Below are 20,691 nucleotides of genomic sequence, written 5' to 3'. Positions count from 1 at the left end.
GACAAAGGGATTATCTTGTAAGGAGCAACAATTAGAGTACCCACTGACTCCTCAACAAAAACTATAAAATTCAGAAGACATAGAATATCTTCAAAATGCTGGGCAGGGAGAACTTAGATAATGTAAAATTCTAGTCCAAGTGAAAATATTAAGGTTACCATAAATAGAATTTAGACAAACAAGTAAGAATTTATCTTCATCAAACCCACACTATAATAAATACTAAAGATACTTTATAGGTAGAAAAATAATGATCCCAGATGGAAGATCAGAGATGGAAAAAGGAAAAAGAAATATTAAAATAACAAGTTTTCAGGAAAATATAAATTCATATTGACTGACTAAATCAGTATTAATAATGCCTTGAGATTAAAATATAAAGTGAAATAAAACACAAGAAAAGGATAACGTATAAGTTGGAAGAGGATAGAGAAAATTAAAGTCTTCCAGTGCATTTTCTGGGTAAAGGTGCCAAATAACATGCCCTTGATAAATTAAGGATGCATACTATACTCTCTATGTAACCACTGAGAGGATGGTAAAAGAATGTATATCTTATAAACACACAGAAGAAAAATAATAGAATATATAATTAGATAAGAAAGAAAAGGAAAATAACACAGAACACTAAGACTGCGAATTGAGACCAAAATACATCAGTGATTACCTTGTGAATGAATTAATGTTCCAATTCAAAGACATATATTGCCAGATTGCATTTTAAAATAACTTTATATGTTGTTCATAAATCAAAAAGGATACAGTCAACTTGAAAAGCAAAGAATAGAAGATCTTGAAAACACTAACTGAAAGAAAGCAGGGGTCACTACATTAATATCAAAGCAAATTTTAAAGAAAAAAAGCATTCCTAGAGAGAAGGAAGTACATATCATAAAGATAAAATATTAGATTTACCAGGAAGATATAAAAATTTTATACTTTCGCCCTTAATAAAGTAGCTGCAAACCTTTAAAGCAAAACCTTCACAGGAGTAAAAGAAAAAATAAACAACCACAATCACATTGGAAGTCTTTTAAAACACATCTCTCTCAGTAATTGTTATAAGAAGCAGACAAAAATTCAGTAAGAATATAAAATATCTCAATAGCACAATTAATTTTACATATTGAATATATAGAGAACAATTTACCCAACAATTGCAGAGTAAACATCCTTAAAAACACACGGAACATTTACAAAATTTAACCATATTCTGGGTAATAAGCAAGATCAACAAATTTCAACAAATTAAAATTGTGTAGTATATGGTCTCTGACAACAATGCCATTTAGCTAGAAATTAATAACAAGAAGATAACTAGAAAGTCATCATAGCCTGAAATTTAAAAATATAGTTCCAAATAACCCATGGTGATAACACTATCATCATTTTCATTAGAAAAATATTTTGAAATGAATGGTAATGACAAATACACTATATATCAAAACCTGCATAATATAAGTAATTGCTAGTGTAGAGAATAATTTAGAGCTTTAAATGTATATATTAAATGGAGTAAAAAATATGAATAAATCTCACACAAAATATATATTGAGAAATCCTAAACAAGATATATGCAAATTAAATTCAGTAATATTTTAAAAAGAAAATAACATACCAGACCAAACTGCTTTATTTTAGGAACTCAACAGAACTTAACATTCAAACTGCTATTAGTGTAACTCAAACATCTACAGAATCAAAGAGAGAAATCACATGATGGTCTCAATCACTGCAGAAAATGGTTTGATAACATTCAGTATCCATTCATGATAAAAATGTACATAGCAAATTAGGAATAGAAGGGAGCATCCTTAATCTGATAAATCATGGCTGTTAAAAAAAAAAAAACCCTCAGCAAGCATCATATTTAATCATGAAATGTTAAGAATCTTTTCACTAAGACTGCTAATACCATGTCTATTAAACATTCTACAGGGGGTTTGTGTCATTCAGATTCCTGACAGGAAACAGAGCAAATGCAAGCCATTTAACTGAACAGAGGTGAATAAAGAGGTGCCAACAGGGAGAGGGGAACCAAAAAGGAATGGTGAAGGCCCAGATATGGAAACAGTGGCGCCCCATCACCATCCTGAGCCAGAATAACAAAGGGAACAAACAATGATGGGGGCATTGAATGGGGGTGAGGGGCAGTCACAAGTTTCCTTTCTGGAATTCTGTCAATGTTCTACTTCTTGCACTGTGTGGGCTTCCATGGATGGCTGCTTTGTGACAAATTCATTGACGCATATGTTTTTGCTCTTCACATAATAAGAAGGTTAAATAATTAAAATAAAATTGCTGATGCAGATGTTGCATCTACATGCCAGTGAAAGCCTGTAGATGTGACAAGCAGAGAAAAATGATTAGAATGAAGATAATTATATATTCACAAACAAGTTAGTTCAAGCAATTATAAGGTGAGCCATGGAAGCAATTTCCTAGGACTTCTTAAGGAACCCAAAAAAATTTTAAAAGAAAAAAAAATGTCACGAAAGTGAAAACAAAAAAGTTTTGATTTATCCCTTAAGATCTTATTCACAGTTTTAATTCTTCCCTCTCCCTCAGGAGTGTTTAAGTGTACTCCCCTGAAGCCCATGGATTTTGCAGCAGAATTTCAAAGGCTGAGACAGTATTTAAGAGAAAGACTCAGTGGCAGGGTTTGGGGATGACCATCTGCCTAATTTTAAGCAGAGTAGATCTGCTTTCATCGGTCCAAATATATGAGGTTTCTCTATAAGATTAGATTCGAAGAAAGAAATTATTCTTTAAAAAAAAAAGCACCAATTTTGTGAATAAGTACACCAAGCCCCAAGGATAGAGTAACTAACTAACCCAATTTCTTATTATAAAGAAATATTAGCAGAGTCATTTATAACTAAACCAGGTCTTTTGAATCCCAGCACGTGCTAGTTCTATTGATCTTACAGAAAAACCTGAACGAACTTTTTGGTCAACCCAATAGAATCAGCATGTGCTGAGATTCAAAAGACTGATACTACAAGACAGATCACTCATAATGTTCTCTCAGGGTATGAAAGTCATCCTAAAATAAAATAAACCAACAAAGGAAACAAAAAACCATTCTGTTAGTTACCATGACTTGTGCCTATTTTAGTACGCCACACTTTTTGTCAGGAAGAGCTCCAAAGTTTTACCTCATCAAGTCTATAGTGATTGCCTGTGTTCCCAGAACTTGATCCCTAATCTCCCTAAACCTGTCGGACCTCCAGGAAGCCCAACTAGCCAGCTGAAATTTGCTGATCATTCCTCTCTGACTCAGAAACTAGAGAAACGAAATACTATCCTATTCTACAGATTTTTGGAAAGATCATCCACATAATCAAATAGCTGAATACCATATACAGACGGTTCCTGACTTACCATGGTTCAAGTTATGATTTTTCAACCTTATGGTGGTGCAAAAGTGATATGTGTTCAGTAAAAACCATCCTTTGAATTTTGATCTTTTCCCTCGGCTAGCCGTGTGCAGTAGGATGCTGTCCGGTTATGCTGGGCAGTGGCAGGAAGGCACAGCTCCCAGTCAGCCTCGTGATCATGGGGGTGAACAAGGGATACTCTGTGGTGCACTGTGTTTGAGCACGTTTAAGGTAGGCTAGACTATGCTATGACGATGTAGGTTAAGTGTATCAAATGCATGTTCAACTTATATTTTCAACTTACGATGGGTTTAGTTGGACATAACCCCATTAAGTTGAGGAGCATCTGTAATTAAATCGTTAAAAAAGCATGTGGAGGTATTTACAATTTAAAAGGTAAGAAACATCTATGAACTAAATAACAACTTGTAAAAGTGTACATTATAACAGAATAACTAAATATATTGCACCTCCATAGTTTTCTGGTAGCAAATAGTTTGCTTAAAAACACTATCATATATGTAATGGTCCAAAGAGGCCAGCCTAATATACATTTCCACTTTGCTGAAAAGGAAGGTCAATGGATTGACATTTTAACCCCAAATGCTGATAGATGAGAGCTTGTTGCCTAAAGCATGGCTACGTAACAAAATCAAACTCATAGAAATCAATTTTTTTTTTTGTTTTTTGCGGTACGCGGGCCTCTCACTGCTGTGGCCTCTCCCCTTGCGGAGCACAGGCTCCGGACGCGCAGGCTCAGCGGCCATGGCTCACTGGCCCAGCCGCTCCGCGGCATGTGGGATCTTCCCGGACTGGGGCACGAACCCACATCCCCTGCATCGGCAGGCAGACCCTTAACCACTGCGCCACCAGGGAAGCCCCGAAATCAGTATTTTAAACACAGTAGCTAACACAACCCATCCACCTATTCTTTATGGCAGATCTGTACACAGACATATTTGTTGCCATTTACATTCTAAGATTTACCAATGGGAATGTTAGGGAGATGGAATCGGGTGCTTACTTCTAAATAAAAAGTAATAAAAACCACAAAGTCTCTAAAAAGAATAATTTTAAGAATGTCATTCTTGAAGATGAGTTTATAAACACAGCAGCTCATGTTTACCATCAGATAGTTAAAGCAGCATTTACACAAATTCCACGGAAGCTAACTCATGTTAGGACCTGTCACAGACACTCTTAGCTCATAAATCAGTATCTATTTCCTTCTTCTTTCTTAAGACCCTTTTGTTCAGGGCAGGAATGTGACTGGGTCCATGTGAGAGCCGGCTTTCCCAGCCTCCTTAAGAGATTGGGTTGACTATTCTAAAAGGGGACATGAGCAAAGATATACTGGTGTGGCCTCTGGGAAGGCACAGACACCCCTGATAAAGGGGATGTATACTCTTAGCAAGGTTCTTTCCCCTTCTTATTGCATTTAAAAACAAGAAATTGCTAGAATTGGAGTAGATAGTTTACAACTACAAGGTAACAAGCATTAGGAGACCAAGGGAAGGAATTCCATAGCTGCCTACCTCTAGACCATTTGTTATATAAGAAAAACAGATTCATAAGTTTAAGCTTGTATAAGTTGAATATGCCATTACTTATAGCTGATATCATTGCTAACTCAAAGGCTTTTATCATTTTATTTTTATCTGATAGAAACATTTCTAAAATATGACATTTCCTCCCTTATTAAAAATAATAGGTTAGATTTTTTTCCATTTGTTCCTTAATGGCTCAGCATCACATTAAGATGTGAGGTTAAGTTTTTTCTAAATTACACCAGCCAGAAAATAACATTTCTACTGTCACATCCTGTGCTGGGACTAGGATAAGGCAAGTGAAGCACTCACCTTGGCTGCAAAATTTAAGGAAGGGTCAAAAAACTCAGTAATCCAGATAAATAATATTTCAATAAAACATCTTTAAAAACCAAAGTTAATGAATAAAATCCATGATGAACAAAATATCAAATTTTTTTTGAAAAATCAGAAGCAATAGTACTATTTTTCCTTTTTTCTCAGCCTCCAACATGGCTCAGCACAGCACTGTTCTCCCACTACTACCATTTATTTCTTAATAGAACAAATATCTTTTCTTCCCTTGAACCAAAAGAATTGAAGATTAAGAGAGAAACTAAAGACCAAGTTCTTTAATTCAGTGATTTTAACACCTTGTACCTCTCCAGTGATGTGCATAGTCTTAGTGACAGCTTTTTTCCCTTTCTGCTGTTATTTAGAAGTCTTTGTTCATTTACATAAGGAATTCTGGTTGTGCTTCCGGATGGTTATAGTCACCAGAATTCTCTACTCCATGGAATAATTTATTAATTCAGGGGTGTCCTAATCAGACTCCCCCAAATTCATGAAGTTATCTAAATATAAATATGCCTTTAAAACCCACAAATATTTACAAATATATTTGGAATGACAATCGCTTAAGATTTTGCTTTGGTTCAGTAAATACTTATTGAGCACTTACAGCCATCAGGTGCTGCAGGCTTTGAGGATGCAAAAATTGAGGGGAAAAAAGATCCTTATGTTGTTTACAATATTTTAAACACTCATTTCTCAATTGCCTCTGGGACTGAAATGTACTTATGATTAAATATCAGGTGAACTGATGATGGAATAGCTAATATATCCAAACCAAAGAGAACTTTTGCAGTAAATGTGGAGTTTACACCATGGTTAGTTAAGTCTTCTAACAGTCCAATGGAACAGCGACTGAGAGCAGGTGCAAATGTGGAACAAATGTCTGGAAGGATAATGATGGAGCATGGTGTCTGGGTACTCTCCAATCCATCAGTAATAAAATTGACTGGATTAAAGCTTTTGTAGGAAGGAGGTTCAGAGAACAAAGCCATTTTCCTTTCTGTCCCTAGGCAAGTCCATCCAGTTCAGAAAGGGCAGAGTCAAGCTCTGTGTGTCAGATGTAGGCCTTTTCATGCCACCAATCAGTGACGTAAGAGGCTCTTTATGTTCCCTATAGGATATCAGTGGAATTAGTGATGAGAGGCAACATGCATCAGGGAAAACTCATTATGACTCTTCGACTTTTCAATTATCTAAGAGTCTCCCTCTGTGATAAAGGAATCATCCAAGATTGAGGACTTAAGTGATTTAAATTTTTTTTTAAGTCATAAAGAATGGTAGGTTCCATAAAGTTGAATCTCACTGAAGATGAGTCACTTGTCTGTATCGCTGACAAGCCTGTTTACCTGTCACTGGAATCAGAGGATCACATTTCTCTGGCTCTAAAATGGTAAACGCAGGCAGAGCAAAAATAATCACCACCTGGATTTCAAATGCGGGTAAACGCTGTATTGGAATCCCCAGAGAAGGCTCAGCTAATGTTCTGTAGATTGGAAAGAGCTGTACAATCATTAATTTAATTTAGAAGCAGCCTGATGATATGGAAAAGCATGGACTTTGGTGTCTGAAGACCTATTTTTTTGTTCTGTTTTGTTTTGGGATTTCTCCCCCACTGCCGCGTACTTCTTATCTTCCTGCCTACCTTCCTGCCCTTCACTATTTTTCCCAAAAGACCAAGGAATTTTTAAAGAGCTAGTTTACTTCATCCTAGAAGCCCTGTAGGGATTGTGTCCATGGTATCCAGACAATGCCTCTTTCATCTTCACCTATTATTTCAGATTTTTCCAGTCCATCCATTATCAACACCCATTAAGAAGTTTACATATCTATTTTAATGGTGCCTCAATTCTCCAATTAACTATGATTCCCCAATTTTTACAGTCAATTAGGATTATATCAAGAACCTATTGTGCACACTGCAGTGATGAGAGCACATAAGGAAGCTGCTGACCGTGGTCCTAAACCTGCATACAGACTTGTATGTGTTTGGCCTATACCATGTTTTACCAAAAATCAAATAACTTACCTTTTTTTTTTCTAAGTCAGGAGATTAAACAAAATTTAAGTTTCTACCTTCTTGAGAAATTGGACAGTGTGGCAAGACTAGGACTGTATTCCTATATTCCTACATGGCAACACTGCCTGGGGCTGAGGAGGAGCTGCTGGCTTTAGAGGTGCAAGCTGTTCAGTTTGCCACAGTTGCCCCCCGTCACGTTGTATTCATTTATATTACAGCTGGATGACTTTAGAATTGGAGTTTATACCACTTAAGGTTGATAAATCACTGGAACTACTGTAAAAGGGCACTAGGAACTAATACATTTATAATCGCCAAACCACTAAGAGGGAATAATAACCAAAATGGTAATTATAATAAACTATGCCAACATGATTACTAAATGTCTTACATAGGTTAACTCATTTAATCTTCACACAACTCTTCAAACAAAGTATTAATATTATCCCCATTTTTCAGATAAGGAAACTGGGGCACAGAGAGGTTGAGTGACTTGCCTGGTTATGCAACAAATAAGTGGCATTGCTGGAATAAAGTGAGATAACTGTGAAGCTGCTCTGAAAAACATGGAATGCTATGCAAATTTAAAATGTATTATCATCGTTATTATTGATGTTATAACGTATCTGTTCCATCAATTTATCCAGCAGGAAGACACAATTCTTATTACAAGAAAAACTAAGATTGCCAAGTAGATGCCTACTATTAAATTTCTTCCTATGATTGAATAAAGGAAGATATACAAAGAGAAAAAATGAGAATTAAGGAAAAAGGAATAACTTTGGAAGGAAATAAAAATATAATTATGATAATAGATTAGAATTGTTAGATTGTTGATTTAACCTTAAAACTTAAAGTTATCACATTAATTGTAATTTTCAATTTACTCAGTTTTTGTTTTGTTTCTAAAATAAAGCTGAACATTTTCAAAAACCTGACAATAGTTCTTTCCAAGCTATTCTGATGTTGACATAATGGTTGATGGTAAATTAATACCAATACATCCAGCCCTTATGCTTCACTCACTGCCTTTCCCTGGGTCTTAAAGTCTTTTTACTCCTGCTGCAGCATAAGGTCATTTTTCAACAACAACAAAAAAGTTAAAAAAGCAATATGTATGATTTCTTCAAGTAAAATCTCCTCCTTCCCCATTTGCATTCCTTGGTTACTGACTTATTTGATATCCCAAAAGCCATACAGTAAAAGCAGAATCTGGATGATAGTAACGGATGTAATACTTCAGTGTCTACATGTTATTAATGACTGACAGTATTTCACTTTACAGTTTGTGAATTTCTTTCACATTTTCTCTTTTAATCTTCACAATAGCCCTATAAGATATTAATGCCCGGGTGATTGGTAACCTCTCAACAATATAAATGCGACCTTTCTTGACATAGAGTATTATGGGCATATAAAAATAAAGGGCATCAGCTGTGAATTTCTGAATTACTTAGATTGTTATTATGATTTCATTACTTGGATTCAGAGGGGACTTTATGGATCCTCTGGACCAACTACTTCATTTTTCAGCGAGGAAACCAATTCCCAGTGAGTTAGTGGCAGAGCCGGGGCAAGAAACACAGTGTCCTGATTCCCATTTCAGATTTCTTTACACTCTAACATACCTTATCTTCTGAAAATAAAAAGGTAAAATAACACACCATTTCCTTCTGTTTGCAAAAATAGGTCCTATTTACAGAGATAGGCTGTGAGGGAACAATTTTAAACAACAATGAAATATAATGAGGACACCAATATGGATGAAAAGCAAATTTTTTTTTCTTTGGTAGAAGAGATGGGGACTGGGAGGAGGTAATAACCCCCATTACACAGACTGTAGTTTTCAATAAAGGAATCTCACTCCTGAAAGGGCAAGTCACACTGAATATCCATTTAGTAGGTTACCACACAGATTTTTAATTGTCACAGTTTATTAACATTGCTCATTAAGCTATTCAGTCATGTTCTCCTTGACAGCAGAAGGGCAATTCCATTGGATAGTCTCCATGTTCAATGTCATTAACCATTACTTACTGGAATTTACACAATGTTGAGTAGTATTTGGTATGTGCAGATCCAGAATAAATAGAGTGAAGTAAGTCAGAAAGAGAAAAACAAATATAGTATGCTAACACACATATATGGAATCTAAAAAAAAAAAAAAGGTTCTGAAGAACCTAGGGGCAGGACAGTAATAAAGACGCAGACGTAGAGAATGGACTTGAGGACACGGGGAGAGGGAAGGGTAAGCTGGGACAAAGTGAGAGAGTGGCATGGACATATATACACTACCAAATGTAAAACAGATAGCTAGTGGGAAGCAGCTGCATAGCACAGGGAGGTCAGCTCAGTGCTTTGTGACCACCTAGAGGGGTGGGATAGGGAGGGTGGGAGGGAGATGCAAGAGGGAGGAGATATGGGGATGTATGTATATGTATAACTGATTCACTTTGTTATAAAGCAGAAACTAACACACCATGGTAAAGCAATTATACTCCAATAAAGATGTTTTAAAATATATATATATATATATGTTATATATATTCCAAAAAAAAAAACCCCAGAATAAACAGTGCCTCTGCCACCAATCAGCTAGCATTCTAGCCTCTTAACTTTAGAGTTGCAGTAGCGATGGACTGCTTGTGCTACCAAAAACAACCTCTCCACCTGTACCTGTATCTCATCCCCTCTCACTTATTTCTCAGCAATGCTCCAACGATTGTCCCTCTCTCTCCTGAATCATCAATTTCTCCTTCTCTGCTGGTTAGCTTCCAACAACCTACAAAGATGCTGCAAATTTTTCCACCTTAAACACTAAAAATTCATTTTGATCCCACATCTCTCCCCAACTGTCATTATATTTCCACTCTGTTTGATAGAAAAACTAGGAAGGTATGTTGATATTCACCTTCTCCATTTCATTTCCTCCCTTCTCTATTGAACCATCGCCAACCAGGCTGCTCTATCACAGATGCTAATTACCCACCCATTGCTAAATCCAACAGCCAGTTCTCAATCTTCTTTTTCTTTTAGTCCTCAGCAATATTTGATTCAATTGATAATTCCTCCATCTTGAAACACATGCTTCACATGGCATGACTCTTGTGGTTCTCCTCCTTTACCTCTGGTCACTTTTTCTCAGTCTCTTTGCTGGATTTTTCTCATATCCTGACCTTTTAGTAGTGGTCCTGCATGGAGTCATCTGAGTATTTCATGTCTTTACTTATCCTCTCGTCCTTAATGATCCCATTCGTTTTTTGCATCATCTATATAATTCTCAAATTTATATATCTAGCCCAGGTTTCTGATTTCTCTATGAAATCCAGAATCTTATAGTCAATCTTTACTTAATACTCGTTTGTCCTCTTGATGTTTGATGAGCATCTCAGAATTAACTGGTCAAAAGTCTAACTCCTTATTCTCAGACCCTAACAAAACTTGACACCTCCCACACACTCTTCTCCAGCTCTGTAAATGTTCACTCAATCTTTTTGGCCACACTGGTTCCTCACTTGTTCCTGACCACGCTTTTTAGCAATCACACCCTTTCCCTTGAAAATACCTATTCTCCTTCCCAGCTTAATTTTTCTCTTAGGTACTTATCACTGGCTGTCATATAGACACTAGAATGTAAACTTCTGAGGGAAGCAAGTTTGTCTGTTTTGCCCACTGCTATACCTGACAGCCTGGAACTCTGCCTATCTTATAGCAGGGACATAAATATCTGTAGAGTGAAAACTATCATTCAAAAATAAATATCCCTCAAGACACAGTTCTTGGAATCCACCATCACTTCTTAACTTCTCATATGATCCTGAGTCCTTCACTTCCTCTCTGCTTCATCCACTCCAGCCACTCAAACCAATGGCCACAACTTGAACCCTGTCATCACTCAGAAATATACCACCTCAGAAACCTCTAGCTTCCTGTCCTCTACTCATAATCTCCTCTTCCTGTAGAGATGTTGTGCCTTCATCCCCTTTACAACTTCTCCCCAGACGTGGACCTTCAGGTCCTTGGTCCTCCTAGTGTTACCAGTCAGCCATCCTTCCTGGCCTCACTTCCTTTTTCAGCCTGGCTGCATGGCCATTCCCTTGAACAGATCTTAAAACCCAAAAGAACAGTTCAATCCCCTTGCATTACTGAAACTTCTTGTTGTTTTTGGCCTTTAACCAGAGAAGTTTCTGATTTAAAACAATATTCCTCCAAACCTAAGCAGCCCAGCATGAGCTCAGTCTCTAGTTCAGACTGCCTAGTTTCAATTAATATTGGTTTTAACACAATGGGCAAATTTCTTAGCCTCAAAGCCTTTGTTTCCTCACTGAAATAGCAGTTATGTTTATTTCAGAGGCTACCTATGAAGACTAAATGAGCTAATCTAAGAAAAGTGCTTATCACAATAAAGTACTATTATTGTTATTATATCCAAATTGTTGGGCACAGCAAAAGAATATCATAAAACCACCATACATATTAGGGCACTTACAAAGTGTGAGCCCTCCAGTCTTGCTCAGCAATGTATTTATTGATCCTTAGTTATCTGCCCCTCTCATTTTGTTAACCCTTTTTCCAAATCATCACCCTTCCCTCAAGCACTTGACCTCAAAGAGTACCCATGTATTTACCCACATTTTCCTCCTCCTTCCGTCTCGAGGATGAAGAATCATCATTTTATTCCAGGACAACTTGTATGTCTTTGCTGTTGACCCACTCTGATCAATTACTCCTTCTCTCTCCTAATCTTCAGTCTCTTCTTCATTACTGATACTATTCCTCAGCTTATGAAAATAATCAAGCATATCCTTCCTATAGGCTGTTTTTTTTTTAATTCCCTTTACTCTGTGATTCCATTTACATACTGTCCTTGTGATCTCATTCTTTTCAGCCAAGCTTCTTGAAAGAGTAGTGGCATATCACATTATCAATTCTTGATTCCCTACTAAATTTTTAATTGTTTAAACTTATATTTTGAGTGTTTTCCATAAATAATATTCTGAACACATGATTTAAAGGTTACATAAAATTTTCCAAATTTCCATATTGTTTTGAAATTACTATCTCACACAATAGAGATATTTTTTGATGTAACAAACTACTAATTATTTCCCTTGATAAGGACAGTGGAGTCAGTGATTAGAGTTTTTCTAGCCTCATTTTGGTGACTTCTTTCCACTTGAAAATTTTTACTTTTATTTTCTACTTTAATTTCAACGAAATAAGGCCAGCTATTTTCTTTTGCATTTTTGTCACAGTATTATTTCTACCCACTTTAGCTATTTATTGAATATTTGTTTAGTTTAACAAATTAGTTTATAAATAAATGTGGAATCTAGAAAAATGGTACCGATGAACCTATTTGCAAGGCAGGAATATTGACGCAGATGTAGAGAACAGATGTGTGGACAGAGGGGGAAAGGGAGGGTGGGATGAATTGGGAGATTAGGTTTGTCATAAATACACTACCACGTGTAAAACAGATAGCTAGTGCAAAGCTGCGGTATAACACAGGGACCTCAGCTCAGTACTCTGTGATGACCTAGATGGGTGGGATGGGGCGTGGGGGAGGGAGGTCCAAGAGGGAGGGGATAAATGTACACATATGGCTGATTCACTTCGTTGTACAGCAGAAACTAACACAACACTGTAAAGCAATTAAACTCCAATAAAAAAAAAGAACTCCTAATTAGGAAGCCCTTATGAACAGATTCAAATAAAACTTGTGAAGATTTATAGTACATTTGATTTTTATTTATTTGCAATGCTGTTCTGTGGGACTGTATTTCATTAAACAAAAGAACTCCAAGACAGTCATCATGAAGATTCCTTTTTGGGCAGCTAGGGAGTACTAAACCCATCAGTCAATTTAGCCAAGTCAAACTCATCAAGTAGTTAATTGGCACAATGAAAAAAGACTGATTGATTTCCCACCTTTTCAATAAGTTAATTTTTCTCTGCAAAATCACCTTTTGAAGAGTGCTTTCTGAAGCTTCAGATATAGGCTTCAGACTGTTCATCATTCAACAGTTTCTAAGTTAGAAGTGGAGGCTACAAGAGACTCTTTTGGCAGGAAGGGAAATTACTTGGAGGAGTGGAGTGTGCCAGTCAATTTGTCACATGCTTTCTCATTAAGGACTTTAGAGATAAGGGTCAGTCTTTGAGCTGGGAACAAATTCTAAATACACACTTTCCTATTAAATGGTTTCACAAAAAGCCATATTCCAAACCACTGGGAACTTTGAAGATAAGGATACACTCAGTTCCTATCAACTGAGCTGCCATTGTTATTACTGTAATAATGGCTCACACACAAGAGGCATTATCTGATACACTTAGTCAATACTCAGTGCATCATCCACCACAAAGGGAGAAACTACAATCATAACAGATGTTGGGAAAATGTAGAAGTCCCTTTCCATCTAATGACTTTTACAATGAATAATTAAAATTTTATTCAGTCCAGTTCAGTCCAATTGATTTAGGTCTGAAGTTTTTCCCTTAACTAAAATGACTGTTCAACATTGTTAAAATTCATTAGATCAAACTTCTGTATATTTCTAAGAAGGAGTCCATGGGAAATGCAAAGATGCACAAATCAGGGCTCCATCCTCAAAGTATTTAATAGTCAATAGGGAAGCTACTTATAAATACCATGATACAATGTAGTATATGATTGACTTGAGAAGTAGAGAGCAACTTTGTGGATTAGAAGATGGGATCTCTTTCAGCTGAGGAAACCAAGGAAAGCCAAAGACGTCTTACTGGATGGTTAGAACTTCAGGGTGGATGGTTAGAACTGCAAGAGGAAAGTGCATTCAAGTGAGAACAACTTTGAGCATAAGGTCCTTTTTGTGCATATTTGGCAGGTGGTGAGTAGACCAATTTTCCTGGAGGACAGATTTGTTTAAATGAGTGGGAAATGAGAATGGAAAGGTAATTTTGGAATATATAAGGTAAAAGAGACTAGACTAGTGAATTGGTAAAAATCGAAATAAAACTTTATTTTCACACATGTGAAAGACAATTCTCAAACTTGTAGTATGTTCCCAAGCCGATGTAAAACCAAAGTGTTCATAGTCATTCCACAATTTTGTAGATTTTTCCATTTTGATATTTTTCTGTCTTCCTTTGCCTTTGAGTTAATACTATCACAATTACTTCCTAAACATTTTATGTCCTAGATTCAGGATACTCACATGCACACTTCTTTTTTGTTTCTTTGTTTTTAAAATAAGTGTTTCTTTTTAGGCTTGTTTTAGATTTACAGAAAAGTTTGCAAAGATAGTACAGCAAGTTCCCATATACACAGCAACCAGTTTCCTCTAACGTTAAGATCTTATATTAGTGTGGTACGTTTGTCACAACAAATGTCACAACTAATACTAACTCACTATTACTAACTGAAGTCCATACACTGTTCAGATTTATTTAGTTTTAACCTAATATAATTTTTCTATTCTAGAATCCCATCCAGGACACCACATTATATTTAGCTGTCATGTCTACTTAGGCTCCTCTATGTTGTGACAGTTCCTCAGACTTCTGAGACTTTCTCAGACTTTCTCAGACTTCTACTACTCACGAGTAGTAGTCGGACATTCTGTACAATAGAAGGTCTCTCAATTTATGTCTGTCTGATAGTTTTCTCATTATTAGACTGCGGTTATGAGTTTTGGAAAGAAAGAGCACAGAAGTAAAGTGCCATTTTTATCACATCATATCAAAGGTACATACTATCCACTATTGACATTAAGCTTGATCACATGGCTGAGGTAGTGTTTCTCACATTTCGTACTGTAAAGTCCTTGTTCTTCACCTGTTTTCATACCATATACTTTGGAAGGAAGTCACTATGTTTAGATCACGCTTAAGAGATCGTTGGGAGAGGCGACAGAGTTACGCTTTACCTTTTTAAGAGTAAAGCAGCTACACAAATTATTTGGAATTCTGCAGAGGAGATTTGTCTATTTCCCCTCAATTATTTATTCAATCAAATCTTTATATTAGAATAGACTCATGGCTACTCGTTTTATATTTTGGATTATAATCCAATACTATTTATTTAGTTTGCTGCTCAAATTGTTCCAATTTTAGCCATTTGGGAGCTCTTTTGGTTGGTTCTTGCACCCCTTTGAAATACTCCCATCAGATTTTTTTATGAGCACTTTTTAACTTTTTGGCACTGCAATGTGGTCCAAGCTCATCTTGTGCATTCACTGCACCTTCCCTAGACTTAGCCATTTCTCCAAGAAGCCCTGATTCCTTTTACTGGAGAATGTTATTAGAAATCAATATATGGACCCTGGGTGTGCTCATTGCTACTGGGGTGTCATCGCTTCCAGGCCCTCTCAGCAAACAGAGCTTAGAAATATATGTATATATACTAACCCATGTATACACACATATCTATAATTGTTTCTATATTTAGCCACCTGTATTTATATTAAACTAAACACGAGTCCATATTGATGAATCCCCCTATAATCCAGTACTAAATGATTTATTCTAGCCTCTCCTTCTGCATATCTATAACCTCCTACTCCATCAGTAGCTCCCACAATCCATACATTCATTTACGAGTTTGTTCAGTACTAGTATATATGCACAGTGGCTGTGTTAATTTGCAATTCCCTAACAACAAATGATGTTGGGCATTTTCTCATACACTTATTTTCCATCTATATATCATCTTAGCTGAGGTGTCTATTCAGATCTTTGCCCATTTTTCCTTGGGTTGTTTGTTTCCTTTTTGTTCACTTGCTAAAGTTTTTTTGTGTGTGTTCTGGATATGTATGTTCTGGATATTCTGGATATTTATCAAATATATGATTTGCAAATACTTTCTCCCAGTCACTTGTCTTTTCTTCTCTTAACAGTGTGTTTTGCAGACTTCACTTGTTTTTAAAACTTTGAGTTTAATAACTCAACACCAGTGAATTCAGCCTTGTTTTTGTACTGTTCTAAGTGTAAAATTACTCTTTGTTCACATCTTTCAATCACCAAATTTTTAAAAGTCTGTTCAGATGGAGTTAGTCTCTTAACAATATCTTTAACTCAGATTGGTTCAAAATTCAGGGAAGTGAGGACTTCATTGTGGAAGACTACAATATTCTGTGATCCCCCAGCAATGTCCCCATTCCTTTCCTCCTACTGCTCATTTGGGAGTACATTAAAGCAGAAAACTTGCTTTTTCTGAGGATCATCTCCAACCACAATTCCATCAAAGAAAAACAAGAAGCCAGTGAAGTGAAAAAAAATAGATTCCAGGACTTCCCTGGTGGCACAGTGGTTAAGAATCTGCCTACCAGTGCAGGGAACACAGGTTCGAGCCCTGGTCCGGGAAGATCCCACATGCTGCGGAGCAACTAAGCCCATGCGCCACAACTACTGAGCCTGCGCTCTAGAGCCTGCAAGCCGCAACGACTGAAACCCACGTGCCTAGAGCCCAAGCTCCGCAACAAGACAAGCCACTGCAATGAGAAGCCTGCGCACTGTAATGAAGAGTAGCCCCCGCTCACCACAACTAGAGAAAAGCCGGTGCGCAGCAACCAAGACCCAATGCAGCCAAAAATAATAAATAAATAAATAAATAGATAGATAGATTCCACACCATTTGAAATGATTCCACTAATTTTATGTTGTGGTAAACATCAATTTATTCAGCAGTAGATTTCAATTATGTTTCTAATTTGCAAATGTTGCCCTCCAGTAGATCTCAAATTAGAGGGCTAAGCACTAAGGAAAGGCAAAACAATGACATTGCAATTAGAAATTCTTCTAAAATGTTCAGTTAACTATTTGGAAAAGTAGTAAATGGTGCACCTTATTTATTGGTAAAAGGCATATATGAAATTTCATTTAGATTGGATTCATCACTGTGTTTCTTAGACTGGTTATGATCTATTTTTAATTTGGGGGATATCTGGTTATATCTGAATCTGCTTTGGGATGGTTGGGATTTGGATAAGTTTGAAGACTGCCATGGAAAAGTAACTGTTTGACTACTCTAAAAGGTACTAGAGGAAAGTGCCTAATTTTTATTATAATGGGATTTGTTGTTTGCAATAGAACACTAGAAATAAGAAAGTCATTTCTAAAGACACAGACCTACTAGAGAATGGACTTGAGGATATGGGGAGGGGGAAGGGTAAGCTGTGACAAAGTGAAAGAGCGGCATGGACATATATACACTACCAAACGTAAGGTAGATAGCTAGTGGGAAGCAGCCGCATAGCACAGGGAGATCAGCTCGGTGCTTTGTGACCGCCTGGAGGGGTGGGATAGGGAGGGTGGGAGGGAGACGCAAAAGGGAGGGGATATGGAAACATATGTATATGTATAACTGATTAAATTTGTTATAAAGCAAAAAATTTAAAAAAAATAAATAAAAATAAATAAATAAATAAATAAAATAAAATAAAATAAAGTCATTTCTATCATATTCCTTGCATTATGAGATGATACACAAAAGAGGTCCTTCTTTAACCTTTTTTTTTTTTCCAGATTCCCCTATCACCTTTTGTAACCTCCCTAATCCCAAAGAAATGTGAGAGTCAGACAGACCTGTGTTTACAGTCACAGTCTAATTTAGACAATGTGTAAATCTTTCCCTAAGCCTTCATTTCTACAACGGGAAAAGAAATATGGAGGGCTTCCCTGGTGGCGCAGTGGTTGAGTGTCCGCCTGCCGATGCAGGGGACATGGGTTCGTGCCCCGGTCTGGGAAGATCCCACATGCCGCGGAGCAGCTGGGCCCGTGCACGTCCGGAGCCTGGGCTCCGCAACTGGAGAGGCCACAACAGTGAGAGGCCCGCGTACCGCAAAAAATTAAAAAAAAAAAAAAAGAAATATGGAAAATGTATGCCTTTTAGGGTTATTGTTCAGAGCTAACTGAAATAATAAGGATGAAATTTGCATAGCCCTTAACACAAAGTTAGCTTCTCCTCTTTTGTATGTTGAATTTCTTTCCTTTGAAATATACTCAACATAAGCCTTCTTAGTCCATACAGGGTGCCAGAGTCATGAACTTAGCATTCCTTTTCATTTCTTTGTTAAGAATACCCTACTTCATGCACACAGAATGTCCAGCTGCTCCCTTGCCCACACTGTCCATGTGCCCACCCCTGAGGTTAGAGCTCTTTCACCAGGTGCTCCTACCCCCTCAACTGCCCTCTCTACAAGCCCCAGTGCACATGAAGGACAGAACACATTCAGGTCTCATTTGAACGTTCATTTGCATCATTGTTTCCATGAAGGCAGGGATTGTGTCCCATATACCTCAGATTATCTAACATCTTCACAATAGGTTCTTGGAAAATGTTTAGGAATGAATGAAAGGCAGGAAAGGAGACAGGAAGAGAAAAAGGTAAGGAAGGGAGAAGGAAGGGAAGGTTGTAGCTAGAAGACAGATATGAAAAGCCTTTTCTCTCTTTTACAAGCACCTACCTGGAGAATAAAGCAGACTCATGTTTCTTGATTAAGTCAGCTGAGATTTTAAGAAATCTGGAGCACATTAGTGTAGTGTATGTAGCACACAAGTCCTGTTCTGCTGTCTCTGCTCTACATAAATGCTTCCTCCTCATTTGTCTTGTTATCTCCCTAAGTGAGATTTGAAGGCAAAACTTTGAAGGCTTCAGAGTTTTTGAGCCCTCAAATTTCATCTACCACTCCTCGAATCCGAAGATCCTTAGGTTCTTTTACATCCTCCCTTATAAAACCTATAAATGATCTCATAGGCATCACTTATGCATGTGGCTGCAATGAAACAATACGGCCGTCACTCCACCCAGGCAAGTATGTTTTTGCCAGATCTTTAACTTTCATGAAGTCCTATTGAATAAAATTTAAATGCCAGAGAAAAGTTTTTCAAAACTGCAGACATTTGGGGACCTTGCTGAAAAACTCCCCCTTGACCCTGAAATCTTATTTTTCCCAAGCCAGTGCTGAAGTTCAGGCATTGTGGGGGTTGGTGGATTAGGTAAGATCCCAAAATTGATTTTACCATCAGAAAGCTCAGGGCTTAAAGAGGGCTCTTCAGAATGAAATGGGGCCAAAGGACCATCTATGTGCTGGAGCTACTGGGCATCACGTCTTCAAGAGTCATCTTGTTTCACACCATGAGGTTCTTGGACCTGAGCCACCTCACCAAAAAAACAAACCTCCTGGATCACCTGGCTTCCTGTCTACTCCCTGCCCCTGACCTTCCTTCCTTGTTTGACCTCAGTTCCACTGCACCCTGTAGTCTCCTTCCCACTCTCTTTTGGCACGTGAAAGGAATTTGTTCTGAAAGTTCCCCTAAGCAAGTAAAACGTCATTAAGACTTTGGAATGCATTTTATTCATTCAAAAAGTATTTACTGAATACACACCAAAGGCTAGCACTGTGGAACGTAAGAAGAGCTTAGATATAATTCCTGTTTTTGGAATACTTGTATTCATAAAAGATCTTGCAATTAAATGGAGATTTTTATTTTCATTTAGTAGTTCATTACTCTTCTTGATAAAGGCATTTTCTATTTCCCATGTGTTATTTATGTGGGACAACAAAAAAGGATTTTCTCTTTCCTCTATCTTTTGTCAAATGTTTGCTTTGTTCAAAGCTAGTACAATGCCATTTTAGTTAAATCACATTTGCTTCTGTACAATATAACTGTCATGTCAAAGTTATTATATTATTACAGAAGTTAGTAAACATAAACAAAATGTGTTTTCAGACTAAAATGACATAAAACTAATCTCCATTTTATCTTTCTACTTTCCCTAAGAAAGTATGGATCTCCCAACAAAGCATGACATTTTGAGTGAGGGGACCCTTAATTTTTCTCGCCATATTGCCTGTCTCTCCCTTCCCTATACACAAGCACAGATACATGCCAAAGGCAGACACAGAGGCCCATCTGGAATCAGAGGCAATCCAGTCGTGGACACTTTCACAGGAAACCTCAAGATTCAGGGCCATGTATGTCTTCTGCTCCTTCTCCAGAGATAGTGAGTGATATGGGGATGACACACAGTGTGAAATCCCTAGAAATGGAGAAGCTGTGCATGGCTTAATCATCACACTCTAGATGCCATGGCTTCTTTTCAATGAACTTCCTTCTAGAACATGGAATTGCATGGTTGCATTGTGGGAGGGATACAGAGTTAGGTGTTCACTTGGGTATGTATTATCCTGCTATTGATGGGTTCACACCAAGTACATGATGTGATATCCTCCCAATACCAACTTGGCCCTTCATGCTAAGCCTTCTCTAACCCAAAGCTTATATATTTCAGAAAGCAATTCTTCTATGGGTGTTTGCTATGTAAACATTAAAAAGTACTGAAAACAACTCCCCTTCCCCAGTCTGTAGATCTACACTGTGTTTGAAATAAAACCTAAAAATTTAGTTCAGCAGGATCTTTATTGGATTGGTC

This window comes from Mesoplodon bidens (assembly GCF_964165515.1).
Source record: "Mesoplodon bidens genome assembly, chromosome: 14".
Classification (NCBI taxonomy): Eukaryota; Metazoa; Chordata; class Mammalia; order Artiodactyla; family Ziphiidae; genus Mesoplodon; species Mesoplodon bidens.
This window is presented reverse-complemented; position numbering follows the sequence as displayed.